Genomic DNA, 14993 nt, shown 5'->3' with positions numbered 1-14993 from the left:
GTGCCATACTGGGCTGAATCCTACCCTCAGGATAGTACTATAAAAATGAGACTTCTTCTATGTCAGCCTCTACTTCCATGATTCAACCCTCCCAAATCTTCCTGCTTTCTTTCCACCCTCCAGAAAATTCATGTAGTTGCTTATTTATTTTCCAGAGTTGACTGACATTATTTATGAGATTTAGTCTATCAGAACTTACTCTGCTATACCAAAGGAAGACACTCCTGCAATAGAATTTTATGTATGATATGGATTGGAGAACCTAGACTTACTTTTTTTCATTTGGTGCTCAAGTGCATATCTGAAATTTTGGGAAAATACCATTTTTTCCTCATTGCACTGGAATGACACTGTATGTAGAACGACTTTAAATGTTTGTGTCTGTATGTCAGTTCTTTGTTTATCTCTTTATTCTCTTCCATTGGCCTATTTATCAGTCCTTGTTTAATGCGGAAGTCTTTATTCCTTCTTTATAATAAATTTTGATATCTAAAAATGTAATAGCTCAAGTTTTAGTCTCCTTTTTCAGGATATCCTAAGCATTTCCACATAAAGTTTAGATTCAGATTGTCAATTTCTACAAAAAAATCCCACTTGGATTTTTTTCATTGGGATTATGTTAATAGGTAGATCAGTTTGGAGATTATTGAAATCTTTTCATTATTGAGTTTTTTTGATTCATGCACCCGGTATAGCCATCAAAGTTTATCTTTTTAACCATATAAATTCTGTTTCCAACAAATTGCTTTTATTTTCTTTTTTGTTGACATATTTTTATAATTGTGTTTTATTGAGTGTTTAGAAAGATAATTGAAAGTTCTGAACAAATGGTTGGGTTTGTTGACTTTAACTTTCTCTGGTAGAGTGATCTAGGTTATTTGTTTGTTGAGGAATTCCACTTTCCAGTATGTTGGGGCATTTTATCTTGGGATGATCAGTTTTCCAAATAGTAAGGCTTTATTTTCTGTTTGGAGGGTAAAGTTCTGTATTCTAAGGTTTGGGGAACTGAGTGAGGGAAATAAGTTGGAATTTTTGTGTTTCTTTTTCCTTGCTGCTCAAAGCAGATACCATGAAATGGATTGGCTTAAACAATGGGAATTGATTTGCTTACAGTTTGAGGCCAGGAAAATATCCAAGTCAAGGCATCATCACGGCAATGCTTCCTTCCCAAAGACCAGCTGCCAGCAATCCTTGGCTCCTCTGCCACATGGCAAGGCACATGGAGGAGTCTGCTGGTGTCTCCCTTCTTTTCTGGGTTTCGTTGATTCCAGCTTTTTGCTTCTATGTCTCTCTCTCTCTGTGTGTATGCATTACATTTACAAAGGACTCCAGTAATAGGATTAAGACCCATCCTGAAAAAGGTGGGTCATACCTTAACATAAGTATCCTCATCAAAGGGTTCTACCTACATTGGATTTACATCTACAGGAATGGAATAGACTTAAGAACAGGTTTTCTGGGGGTACATACAGCTTCAAAACATTATATCCTGTAACAGAGTCTTTATAAGGTCACTTAATCTACCTATTTGCATTACTGTACCAAGATACCTAACTTTTCCTTGCATTCCCCAGTGTAAATCCCCTGTATTTACTCTCTACAGTCCTGAATTATCATCAATATGGAAGAATCAGTTGCCTAGAAACATGTGATGGTAGGGGGGTAGAGGGGATTAGAAATATCCTTTTCATACAATTTTCATAAAATATTATTTAGCATTTCCTTAACCTCTATTCCAGAGGTATTTGGTATCACTAGCTTTCAAGCCTTTTAACATTTACAGTTAAAATCAGCTTATTTCTTTTATCACCCTTATCGGTTTAGAATTCAGCTCTCTGCTATGCTAAATTTACATGCTGTTCTTATAGCCAAAAAAAATGTATAAGTAACAAATAAGTTAGGTCATTTTAAAAAGGGATAAGTGATGGGGGCTGTCAAATTTAAATAGGATTGCCATGGGTGGCCTATCTGAGGAGAGGAGGAAAACCTTGCCATGTCAGTACCATCCAGATTCCCCTTCCCTCAGGGCTGAAACACTTGCCTAGGGTCTGGGAGTGTTGCCAGTTAGCAGGCAAAGCAGTCTCAGATAAGTCCCTCTCTAGGGATTGTCTACAACTAAAAAGGATCATCTTTTCCAAGATCATACCTTTTTCCCAGGAAAGACCTATCCAAAGATTGGTTGATATGGGACTATGAAGACCTGGACACCTTGCCTTATTTCAGGGTCAACTCAATTCTGGAGCTCTCTGTAGGATAGGTCAAGGCTTTTGTAACAACTACATTGCAATTCTACCTCTTCCTCTTGCCTAATACTGCTTCTTCTACTTTTCCCACAGGTATTGATCCTGACAGTACTACTCATATACTTTTTGCACACAGATCTCCATCTGAGAGTCCATGTAACAGGAAACCTGATGGCCAAAAAATGACCCATTTCTCCATTAATAAGGAAGAACACTTTCAGAAGTAAGAGCTAGTATAAAGACCCTGAGAAGTGAATGAGGTTGGAGTGGCTAGGGCATGATAATTGAAGGTTATGATGGTATGTATTGAGGTCACAGAGATAGTTAGGAACCAGAACATAAGGCCTTTCGGGTATGGAAAATGGGTTTTCTTTTAAATATAATAGGAAGTAATTAAGGACTTTAATAAAAAGAGTATAATGAAATAAAGATTTAAGATCCCTTTTCTGTCTGGAGAATGGAACATATCAAGAATGGGGTGGAAAATAGGAAATAAAAGCAGGAAAGACCAGTTAGACAGCTGTTATACAAGTATGGAAGAAAGCTGATAGTGGCTAGATTAGGATGATATTCATGGACATGGGAAGGGGGGACAAATTTACTTCTTATTTTGGATATATAGTCTATAGAATTTGCTGATGGATTGATTGTAGAAGGTGATAATTAGAGCAAATTAAAGGATGGCTCCTACATTTTGGTTGATTTCAGGTAAATGATGGTGCCATTAGGATGGAATATACTGGGAAAGGGAAAACTGTGAATGATGTGTAAGTTAAAAATTGGTTTTGACATATTTGTGGTGCTTTTTAGATCCTTGGTTATATGAATATGGATCTTAGGATAAAGGCAAGGGCTGAAGTTGTAGTGAGAGATATCTAAAGTGATAAATGATTTAGAGTTATTGGCTGGGGTAAGATATTCTAGGAGGTCAATACAGATGAGTAAAGTAAACAAGGATTTATCCTTCAAATACACCAACATTTATTAGTTAGTCTGAGGGAGAAGAGTCAGCAAAGAATAGTGAGCAATAGACATTGAGATATGAGGAATACTGGGAACAAGAGTTTTCTCAGAATTCCAGACACCCTTGAAACTGATTCATGAAAAAGTAAGTCATCATCCATGTTGAATCCTGCTTATAAATTTAAGTTAAGATGAAGCAGAAAAGTGACCATTGTGATTTTAGCAATGAGGATGCCTTTGATGGTCATAAAATGAAAGGAATGGAAATCTAATTGGAATGGATTAAGAAAAAAAGAGATGAAAAGATTTGGAGAAAATGACCATAGGCTCCTCTGTCAAAAAATTTCGATATAAACAGAAGGCAGAAAATATAATTTATAGTCATGAAAAATATTAGATCTAGATTTAATAGATGATAGACACTTATGATGGAGATCTAGAAGAGACAATTGTAGAAATGAAGCTCTTGGGAAGGGAAAAGAAGGATGAGTTCCAGGCCACCTGTGGTGTAATTAACAAATAAAAGATGAAAGAGTGGATACAGATATAGGAAGGATGATACATTTTTTGGTCAGAAGATAAAAGAGCTTTCATTTGATTATTTCTATTCCTCTAAGATCTATTGAAATGAAGTTATTAGCTTGAAAAACAGGGTGGTTCTTAGAGGTTTGAGGAGTGAGAATATGATGTGATTACTCAGTGGTGTTGTGTAATCATTCGTGCTCCTAAATCTACAATGAAACCAAGTTATCATTGGTTCAAGAGTAAGACCAAGAGCCCAGCAAGCAATAGCAGTAGGTAGCATTAACTCAGGAGAAATATCTATACAATAAGTTCCAAATGATTGGTGTTTCTAAGTGTGTAGAAGTAGTTTGGACATGGCAAATAGACCAAAGTCTACACCTACTTTCAACTTCACAGCCTTAAGATTGTAGGTTATGAGAGGAAAAAAGACCCCACTTGAGAGAGACAAAAGACAGTTATGTCCTTAGGAAATACCCTGTTTATATTTAGTGAGAGATAATGAATATGCCTTTAGGAGAAGTTGAAGATGAAGCAGAATTAGTCCAAGATACATTTTGAATTGTAAAGACAGAGCAAGACTTGGGAAGATTGGGAAATTGGAGACTGGGTTTGGTGAGAAATGTATAGAGTTGTACAGAGATAAAAGTTTATCTGGTTACTTATGGATGACTAGATTTGGCTAGATGCCAATGGTTCTTTAGGTTATGATTTAACAGAAAGAAATGATGTATGGTGGGGTTAAAGCAGAGATTATAGAAAATTTCCTGGATAAAATGGAGGCTTAAAGAGTTAATCACAGTGAGAAAAACATACTTTATAAAAGTTAAATTTAAATCAACTCTGACAAAACAATGTGACAACATTTAATTCACATAATTTTGTGCACAGGAGATAGGGTATCAAGTATATTGAGCACAGGATGAATGACACATTTATTTGGGATTGCAAATGGTGATTTTTTTGCCCTCCACTCAATTATTGCGTTTATAAGATGATTTATTTTTTCATATTTTCTGCTCTGTTTTTCTCTTTCATTCTTAATGTCTTTTTATATGCTTATTTGTACTTGGTAGTAAATTAGCCTCTCAGAAAATGCATGGAGATAAATGCATTTCGTTAGAGAGGAAGTACAGGACTTGAAACAGATACAACGAGAACTCCCAAGGGTTATATCCAAACGAGCAGTATCAGCCTAGAAGAAACTGCTCTCCTTGTGTGATGTGTATGTGCTTAGAATACAAGTTTATGAGAAACCATAATAAACAAGTATGAAAACAATGTGTAGTTTAGGGAACAGCAAAATTTTTTAACTGTATATAGAGGCACATGAAGAGAAATTACTATTAACAAATCAGTGGATTTCTTTTTACAGTTCTATTTAACTGTGTGACAATTTGTAATAGAATTTGGAGTCCATAATTCCAAATAGGTATGTGATATGTTCTACAAGAACATTTTTTCTCCTTCACAAAGAGATCTAGAATTTGTAAACAAAAGTAGGAATATGTGCATTCACTTTGAATATTAGAAACTTGGAAAATATTAATCTTTTTATAAAGTATTATAAATATTATTGTGGATGAGGACTATGTCTCAGTTCACCTCCTTAAAGATTCCTGTTAATTGAGCCAAAGAATGTCGGCTATCAGGAAAAATGTACTGCTTTGTGGTGGGTTCCTTTCCTCTGTGCTATTTACCATATTATTAAGTAATAAAATTATTAATTAAGCGCCTTTTTAATGGAGGGCACTGTAGTAGGAATTGAGATGAAGCAGTGTCTGCCTTCAACGCTCAAATTCTTGTGAGGGAGATGAAAAAATAATCCAGCTCATAGTTATTAAATCCTTATGCTAGATACTCATTATCTCATTTAATCTTCAATCTATGAAGTATATATTATTGCATCTTTCACATTTTATAGAAATTGCTGAAATATTTTGAAGGTGCGTAAAGGTTTTAGAATGCAAGCTTGTATTTGATTTTATGAAAGTCACACAGATACCATGAAGCCTTTCAGAAATTCTCCAATTATCCAACACAATACAGTTGTAGAATAAATATACCTGCAAATTTGGGGGAATTTGTCAGCTATGGTTCCTTGCTTTTTATTACAGCAAGCATCACTAATTAAGGCCAATGAAAAGGTACAGCCAGGAGCATTTTGAATAGCTTCATAACTGAATAAGTGTCTAAATCTACATCATAAATATTTCTTCCAAAAACTGTCTTTTGCCCTATCCTGAACCACTTTGTAGTCAGTTATATTTAAATTAAATTATCTTCTACCACTTTGAAAGCTATTCTTCATTCTGAAGAACACTTTTCTCTTCAGAGGAATTGAAGCAGCTATACCAGGAGTGACAAATCTAGCTCTATCTAATTTTAGATTTTAATGCGCGACTAAAGTCGTATCAGCAGTTTTAACATTTGGCTTCTCTAATTCTACGAATGTGGTAAATGCATCCTTCAGTCACAATCTTGATCCAAAGCAATCAGTAAGACTTTAAAAATGTATCTTTCCTATTGTCATTTTACCTTTATTTTTGATGATTCATAACAACCTATCAACAGAAATAAATTTACTATTTTATTAACTGGGTTTTAAAAAACTTCATAAAAATTTATACAAAAAATAAAGAAAAAAGCTATAGTGTTTTGGAGATAGTCATAATTTTAAAAATCTGACTGGCAGATTGTTTAGTAGAGGAAAAATAAAAAATAACTATTCCAGTTGTTTTATTTCCTATGTTATAAACATATTTAAGTATGATTCCTGAAGATTACAAAAAATTTCCTTAAATTTCTACTGAGAAAAAGTGTTAAAACTTTCTGTTTTAGACAGAAGAGTGGATTTGAATGTCTTCTATCACGAATAGGATTTTTAAAATATTTAGAAAAATGTCATTCATCAATGTTCTGGAAAACATTATAAAGAAGCCCTTACATGGATATGGATGTTAAATAATTTTAATGGAAATATTTCTTTTTAAAAATTTTGCCAAAAATAAGACTTTAATTATACTTGGAGGGTATAATGAAAAATGAAGCACATCTGAAATTTAATTGATGGTCCTTCCTTTAAAGCTGTATCACCTGGGAGAATACACAAAAAATATTAGATAGCAAAACAATTTTCAGAAAAATGATTTTTTCATGAATGTGAAAAGCAACATTGGGACTACTTTACAATATTTTTTCAGTTTCCTACAGCTAGCATTGCACACTTTTGGTAAGTAATATTGTATATGCCAGGTATAAAGGCCTTTAAGAGTTTTGTAAAATCTGTCCCATTCAAAAATATTTAGGTGCTGCTAGTCATCAATTTCATTTATGGTAAGATCTGTTGGCTATTTGTTAAATATTATGGCATGGTTCAGAGCTTTCCAACTCTGCTCATATCTGAACAACTGCTGACATTTGTTTTACACAGAATGCATTTAAATCAATCCTAGGTAACATTATTAACAACAGGAAGAAACACCCTGGGAAGCATAGCATATGCACAAACTCTTGAAAGAGCAATTTCAAGTTTGAACTTTTCAGTTACTATTTCCTTAATTTCTTACCAGTTCACCTAGGTATTGTTTTGAATTAATTGGGTGGGAAATACAGGTTAGCTATATAAAATTTAACCACCTTGTGCAACTTTCTGAAAATTGCCTGTCTTCTCTCTTGTGCTCTATAGTAGGTTTCCAAAAAACAGGTTAAGAAGAGCCTTGTACAGGTAGATACTGGGAACTTATTCTTGAAGTATCAGCTTTAGTGATGTCTCTGCATCAGAGCTCTCATAAATGAAACATGTTTATCTTCATTTTATCATTATATGCTATCTTTTTATTTATTATATCAGAATACATGTTATAAGTAGAAAATCAGGAAAAAAAGGAAATTATTAGGAATAAAAGTGTATTAATTATATGCAGTTAATTAAATATATTAATTAGATAAAGCTAGTTGAGTGCAATTGATATAACATGGCCTATAATCTTACAATACCGAGATAGTATGAAATTTTGTGTTTATTAAAATGTTCCTTGCTTGAAGTCACTGCTTTGTAGCTGCAGCATTTTTCTTAGCAATGACTAGCTTATTTGCCCCTTTCCTCTAGATATAAATGCAGGTGACCAGGAGAAGCAGGCAGGATAACAGAAGAGCAGGTCCCAGGGAAAACATGTTACCCTACTTGAAACTAGTCATAGATGGGAGATAATGATATATAAAAAAATTATTCTATGTTTCCTTCCTAGTCTGGAAATGCATCCCAGCTAAACTGGAAAGAAATTCTTCCTCCAAATGGTTTTGGGTTTCTTCATTCTTCTTCCAATGGGAATACATGAATTGAATTCCATGGGCATTGTTTCCACTATCCCCTGGTCCTTTTATATTTTCATGCTCTGGAGAAACACTGGGTAATCTGATTGCATTACTTTGAAATGCTTTGGATCTGAGATGATGCCTTATATGACTCTTCAAAATTAGGCAAGAAATTTGATATAAGGAAAGTTATAGGAAAAGTGAACAGAAAGATTGCTTCTGAATAAGTGATACTTCAAGGAATTAATTTTCTGGGATTAAAGATTCCTTTGAAGTTCATTAATAAAAAAAACAAAACAAAACCAGTAAGCATATTCAAAAGGTCAGTTGTCTAAATATGAGATTGTGGCAGCTTCTTTTTCCTTTGGCCCAATTGAAAGTGAATTTGGAATAGCTTTGGGTTTAGGGGAGGGAGTCAGAAACATACATGTTTTTAACTCTGTCTTTTCCCCATGAGATAGCCTCACATCATATTGCCAGTCTCATCTTATTTTCTTAATTCTTTCTACCACATTGAATGGGGGTGGAATTTGATACGTATTCATTTAGCGACTCATGTTTCACTGTGATCCCCCCACCATTTACATGTTAAATTAATCTGGAATTTTTATTTTAGGTCCTATAACCCTGCCTGTGGAATGAAAGCATTTATTAATGTTATAATAATTTTAATTAGTAGATAGGAAACTACCTGGGAGAATGAGGAGGATAAGGATTCTAAAATCATGAGTCACCTGCTTATAAGTGCTCTTATAAAAAGGTAAAACTAGTTTGGTGTTGCAGGATGACTCTATTTTCTACAAGACTGAGCAGCCCCGCCTCAGGCTTTGGCACTAGAAGGCTGTTTTTGGGAATTGGCAGTGACAGAAGCAGCATGAAATTCTACCATGTGCTGCTGTGAATTCTTGGATTTTCTATCACTATGATACATGTTTTCCAGAAGTACCTGTCCTTTCAGAGCACCAGTATTCTTTATCTTGGCATCCCCAGTGTCTGGTACATGGAAGATTTACAGGAACTCTTCTGAACCTCCTCCTGCATCATAGACTCCTAGAAATATATTTGATACCTTCCCAGATATTTGTGTCTAAATACATATTTATTTCAACCATACTACCTCCACCCCTACACCTAAACCTCTTTATCTAATTGAAAGTATCCCCATGAATCCGGTGGTATTCCTATAGCTCTTAGATTGTAGTGTGCCCTTTGTTTTTTTGTTGTTGTTGTGAAAGAGGAAATGTGGCGTGATGTTTGAGTTTGTAGACTTTGGAGTCAGTCAGGCCAGGAAAATCGTGAACAACCAATAAATGGTAGCCACCGACACAATACATTTATAATACAACTCACGTTGCTCCTTAGATGTGCAGAGCAAATGTATTTTATTTATTTTGTCAATGAACATTTTGGCCATTTCTATCGAGCCACGGGTTAGTGAAGGGAAAGAACTAAGCCTAATATATAAAGGTGTTCAAGCTTAGTCTGATCTAATATTTTAAAAAAACACTTTAGATAGTAGCATTCAGACTCCATTAGATAAAAATTCTTGGATTCTCAAAGCTTTCCTGTCTAGATGGTTAAAAAGAGGTAAAGAAGAACATAAGTTCTTGTTATGAAAGGCTCAGCTTTCTCTTATTTTCTGGAGGAAAGTCCTCCTAGTTTGTGCTTGTCTTTCTGGACAATCACCGCCAAAGTCCTTATCTAGGCTCTCCTGTTTTTGTGAGGCTGGTAGGCATTCCCTGTCAGACTCAGTCTCACTTCTCATTAGTGCTACAGATACTTCTGACATCTGGCTGGGGCTTCCAAAGGCCCTATCCTTCCAAAGTGATCTGTCCTGTAACCTTCATTGCTCCTCACTGCAGTACAACAGTACTCTGGTAAGTGCCTCAGCCAGACACTCACCTACTGTGTCACAGGGAAACAAGTGTGAAGGGAAGTCAAGCCTTGCTCCACTTGGCCTTTCTGTTTTGCTAAATTGTTGTGGCTGTGCTCTAGGTTGAGACAGCAGTACCATGTTATGGCCTTTTAGCAGGGAAAGGAAATGTGTGTGTTGGAGGGTTAGGTACTCCCCTATCCTTTGTGCTACCCTCATATTTATCTAATACATCTCACCCTCTCTGAGTCAAAATCTGGAATACGGGAACCTAAAGCATGAGTCCATTTACTGTGCTCTTCCCCTCTCTTTCTTCTTTGCCAGAACCAAGAAGAATTATCTTTCTCCCCCTTTCTCTTCTTGACCTGCTACCCTCCATGCCTGCTTTTGAAGTACCTAAACAAGAAATAAAGAATGTTAAACAATTCTTTCACAACAAAGTAACTTATTTGTAAAATCCTTTTTTTTATGTGCTGGAAGCCAGAAGGCACCTTATTCTTTCACTTTGTGTTCCTTCTCTAACAGATCCTAGTGGTCAATCAGGCAGAAGGATGATTCTTGTTGATAAGGGTGGTGGGTGTGTGCTCAGGAAGGCAAAAAAAAGTACATTGGTAATTTTAATTTTTTTTATTTTTTAAAGATTTATTTATTTATTTATTTTCTCTCCGCCCCCACCAGGGTTGTCTGTTCTCTGTGTCTATTTGCTGTGTCTTCTTTGTCCGCTTCTGTTGTCGTCAGCAGCATGGGAATTTGTGTTTCTTTTCATTGCGTCATCTTGTTATGTCAACTCTCCATGTGTGGGCGGCGTCGTTCCTGGGCAGGGCTGCATTTTCTTTTGCGCTGGGCGGCTCTCCTTATGGGGCACACTGCTAGCGCATGGGGCTCCCCTACGCGGGGGACATCCCTGTGTGGCAGGGCACTCCTTGTGCGCATCAGCACTGCCCATGGGCCAGCTCCACACGGGTCAAGGAGGCCTGGGGTTTGAACCGCGGACCTCCCATGTGGTAGACAGACGCCTTAACCACTGGGCCAAGTCCACTGCCGGTAATTTTTAGTATTACTCTCATTGTAACTATAATTTTGAACTTCAGGGCATACTATTTTATTACTACTTTGGATTTCCTTTTCATTCAATGAACTAGAACATCTTGATCTTTATCACCAAAACAATCCTATAAACAAGTTGTGGATTGTAGAAAAATTAGGAACAATTAGAGTTGTTCTTAAGAAAAGAATTGGAGTCTAGGTAATATTCTTTAAGTTACCCTTCCCCACTCTGTGATTCTAAGAATCAGACACTGTTTCTCATTCTGCCCTGACTGATAAATTTACTGTGTAAAAGAATGCTCTATTTTTTGATTCTTTCACTTTTGCTCTCATATAATCTATTTTCCAGATGGTAGCAGTCAAAATGATCCTTCTGGAATGTAAACCAGGTCAGGTCTACTCTGCTTCAAGACTATCAAATGTCTTCCCACCACACTTAGAATAAAGCCAAAGGTCTCCTAATGACTTATAAAGGTTTGCAGGGCTGCTGCATCTTACCTTTCTAGTGTTGTTTCAGGCCTGAGCTTCATCTGTCAGGTCTCCTTGCTGGTCTCCTTACAATTAATTTGCCCTATGTTCTGACTGTGAACAATCACATAATTATTTTGGTGGGCACAGGATGAATACCTAAAGGCTATTAGAGTACCTGCCAGCTTATCAGGAGAAACCTCAGCTTCTCAAGAAGTAGATTCCAGTGGTCACAGACAGGCTAGACTGACACAAGTTCACCTGACACCCTCAAACAACTTCTGTTCAACTAGGGACGCTTGATCACAGATTGGACAACCAGAGTATGGACTGTCTGCCAGGTCAAACAAGTGTTCCACGAAAGGCACACTGTAAAACATCATACTTGCCCCAAACCCAGACAATTCCTCTCAGGCTTAGGCTTTAGAATTGCTTACCACCAGAATTAACTAAAAGAATGGATTTCAATCCATCTAAGAATTCTAATGGTACACCATTTAGCACACCAGCTGGTTTCATGTACAAAAATTATGGTCCAGCTTCATGTAAATTCCTATCTTTCTGGACCTGGTGCACTAGAGAAAATCTCAAATCACAATGGCCACAATAGGGATCTTTTGATATGACTAGATTGGTATATTTATATGCTGAACTAGAAAATAGGGGCTCTAAAATTAAGCAACTCAAATGGGACACTTATTTTAATTGGTACTTAGAAGTTTCCAAATGGATAACTAATTCTGAAATTGCCTCTCTTCAAGAAACAAATATTAAAATAACAAAGACTTATCTAAGTACATTATCAAGCTTGAAAAATTATCCAGAACACCTGACTCTGACTGTTCTAACTCTTTTTAAACCCCTCCAGTTTTCCTCCATGCCCTAGCTTAGCCAAACTCCCCTTCTATAATAATAAGATTTCCCAAACCCTACTGAAGACTCAGTAGGTTTTGCAAAATAATTCAATATTGTCATACCGATTTTATGAGTCTGGATATTCAGAACTTGACCAGTTAACTTATATGACTGCTGGTTAATTAATCTGGATAGACAAAGCTAATTGGAAAGATCATTTAAATGACTTTTTAAAATGAAGGTCTATCAACAAAAATGAAGAATTTAAGCTAGCTAAGGAATTATGTATGTTCATATTTTTTTTCATATAAGGACAGCTTCCAGTCCTGCCTGGAAATTCATTCTTACTGGTGCCCTAAAGCTCAAATTTACCAAGGATCAGAAGTAGATGACATCTGATGTTGACAGCTATCCCAAAATCTGGGACCGGGCTGTATAATTAATCCTTACTGGTGATTTTAGGTTTAAGTCACCCAGAAGTAAACAGCATCAGATACAGATGGCTAACCCAAGAACCAGGGCCAGATCTGATTTTCATCAGACTGAAATGAACTAGAAAACATAATTAAAATTTTAATTACGATCCCATTAGTTCTCTTATTCATATTTTACTCCATCTTCACCCCTACTTTTGTATTGCAGTCTATCTCTATCCCTCCCCTTTTACTCCTCATTCTCTTCCTTATCCCTTGCCATTTATCATAATTTTTCTAACCACACTAAAAGCTGCTCACCTAGGCGATCTATCAGATGGAAGGGTCTGTGCTAATTTAGACTCCAAGGAAAGGCCCCCGTTATTGGCCACATGCATAGGCACTTATTCAGTTGACTAAACAGTAGTTCTTGGGGAGACTGGATTCATAACATATTTTAAAGCTTGTTAATTCTTTCTCTTACTCTAGTCACTATAAGGTCTCTTATTCATTGTTTCATCTTCAGAATAACAGCCACAACTTCCTCCCGAGTAATGCTTGCATTTATAAAACTTTTTTCTGTAATGACGAAACTAAGCTTTGTTATGATTAACACCTAAGAGTTGCCCCCTTAAAACTTCCCTGTCGTGCAAATGTGGCCTCTCTTTAAGCCAAACTGCAAATAAAATCACTACCTTTCCCTTATGTAGCAAATTACTCTCAGGGAAGAGCTTCCCTGGTGCTGAGGGATTAATACCAAATGTTGATCATCAATGCTTTCACAGAAAGATCTTGATCAAAAGGGGGAAATGTAAGAAGAAAGAACACAAAATAGAGTTACTATGGCTAAGAGATTTAAAATGGATTTGGGAGGTCCATTCTGAAAGTTACACTTAGCAAATCTCAGCCAGATGTCAGAAACTGCCCAAGTATTAAAAACCTCAAACAAAAATGTTCCTTACAACTCAAAGTACATCCAGATACCATAAACAAACCAACAAACTCAATAATTTCTAAACTGAAGGACAGTTGGAGTAACCCAAATATTTACCCACCACAAACAATTTACCTAATCTTCCTTTTCTTTAAGAACTCTTTCCAAGGAAAAGATTTGAATTGCTACCTGAATCTGTGCTTCCTGAATTAACACACATTATTGTTGATCTGGAAACCACTTTAGAGATATCATCTTTTGTTTTTTAAGATTTATTTATTTATTTATTTCTCTCCCCTCCCCTCCCTTCCTCACCCCGGTTGTCTGTTCTCTGTGTCTATTTGCTTCTTCTTTGTCTGCTTCTGTTGTCAGTGGCACGGGAATCTGTGTTTCTTTTTGTTGTGTCATCTGTTGTGTCAGCTCTCTGTGTGGGCGCTGCCATTCTTAGGCAGGCTGCACTTCCTTTCCCACTGGGGACACCCCTGCGAGGCAGGGCACTCCTTGTGCGCATCAGTACTGCGCATGGGCCAGCTCCACACGGGTCAAGGAGGCCCGGGGTTTGAACCGCAGACCTCCCATGTGGTAGACAGACGACCTAACCACTGCGCCAAGTCCGCTTCCCGAGATATCATCTTGATAAAATAATGCCATGGATAGATAAGCGCCAAACGTGCAAAAACTTCATGGATACTTTTGTGATAAAATATGCTCCAGATAATGGCACGCCTCTCAGAGAAACAAGTAGTTCTAATACGGAAAAGTGAAAGGTAAATAAAAATTTATAAGCCCTTTAAAAGATACAGCTAACTTCGAGGAATAATGGAAAAGCAAAGTTGTTCAGAAGTGAGAGAGGCCTCACAGTCTTCTAATAGGTATTGTGGGGAAATAAAACTGCTTTGGAGATCTCAGTGTGCATGTTAAAAGCCTTAGTCTCCTGCCTCTGCATACCCTGTGAGAAGTAGATCTACTGTGATTCGTCTACTAAATTGCTCAGTTCCAAAAAAATAATAAACAGTTTCTTATCTTAACAAGAGGGTCAATATCCACAGCCCAGAGTACATTCCTAAATTAAGCCTTCAAAGTGCCACGGAGATGGCTATCTTCCTAGGTATTTACATTTCAAGAAGAAAGGAGGTCCAGGAACTTGGGCACAGTTTCTGGATCCTGGGGAAATTGTCTTTACATAACAAAGGGATGGAGTGAGGAGAAGATCCTTTCAGGCAGTCAGGGTTCAGATCTCATGCCCCTTTACAAATAGAAAAAATATTTTTCATTGTCCTTTGTCTAGGAGGTGTCTGGATGTGTCCATAGGATATTTAGTGTACATTTAGGTAAAATTAATAAACATGAAAGTAAAA

This window comes from Dasypus novemcinctus, chromosome 2, assembly GCF_030445035.2.
Source record: "Dasypus novemcinctus isolate mDasNov1 chromosome 2, mDasNov1.1.hap2, whole genome shotgun sequence".
NCBI lineage: Eukaryota > Metazoa > Chordata > Mammalia > Cingulata > Dasypodidae > Dasypus > Dasypus novemcinctus.
This window is presented reverse-complemented; position numbering follows the sequence as displayed.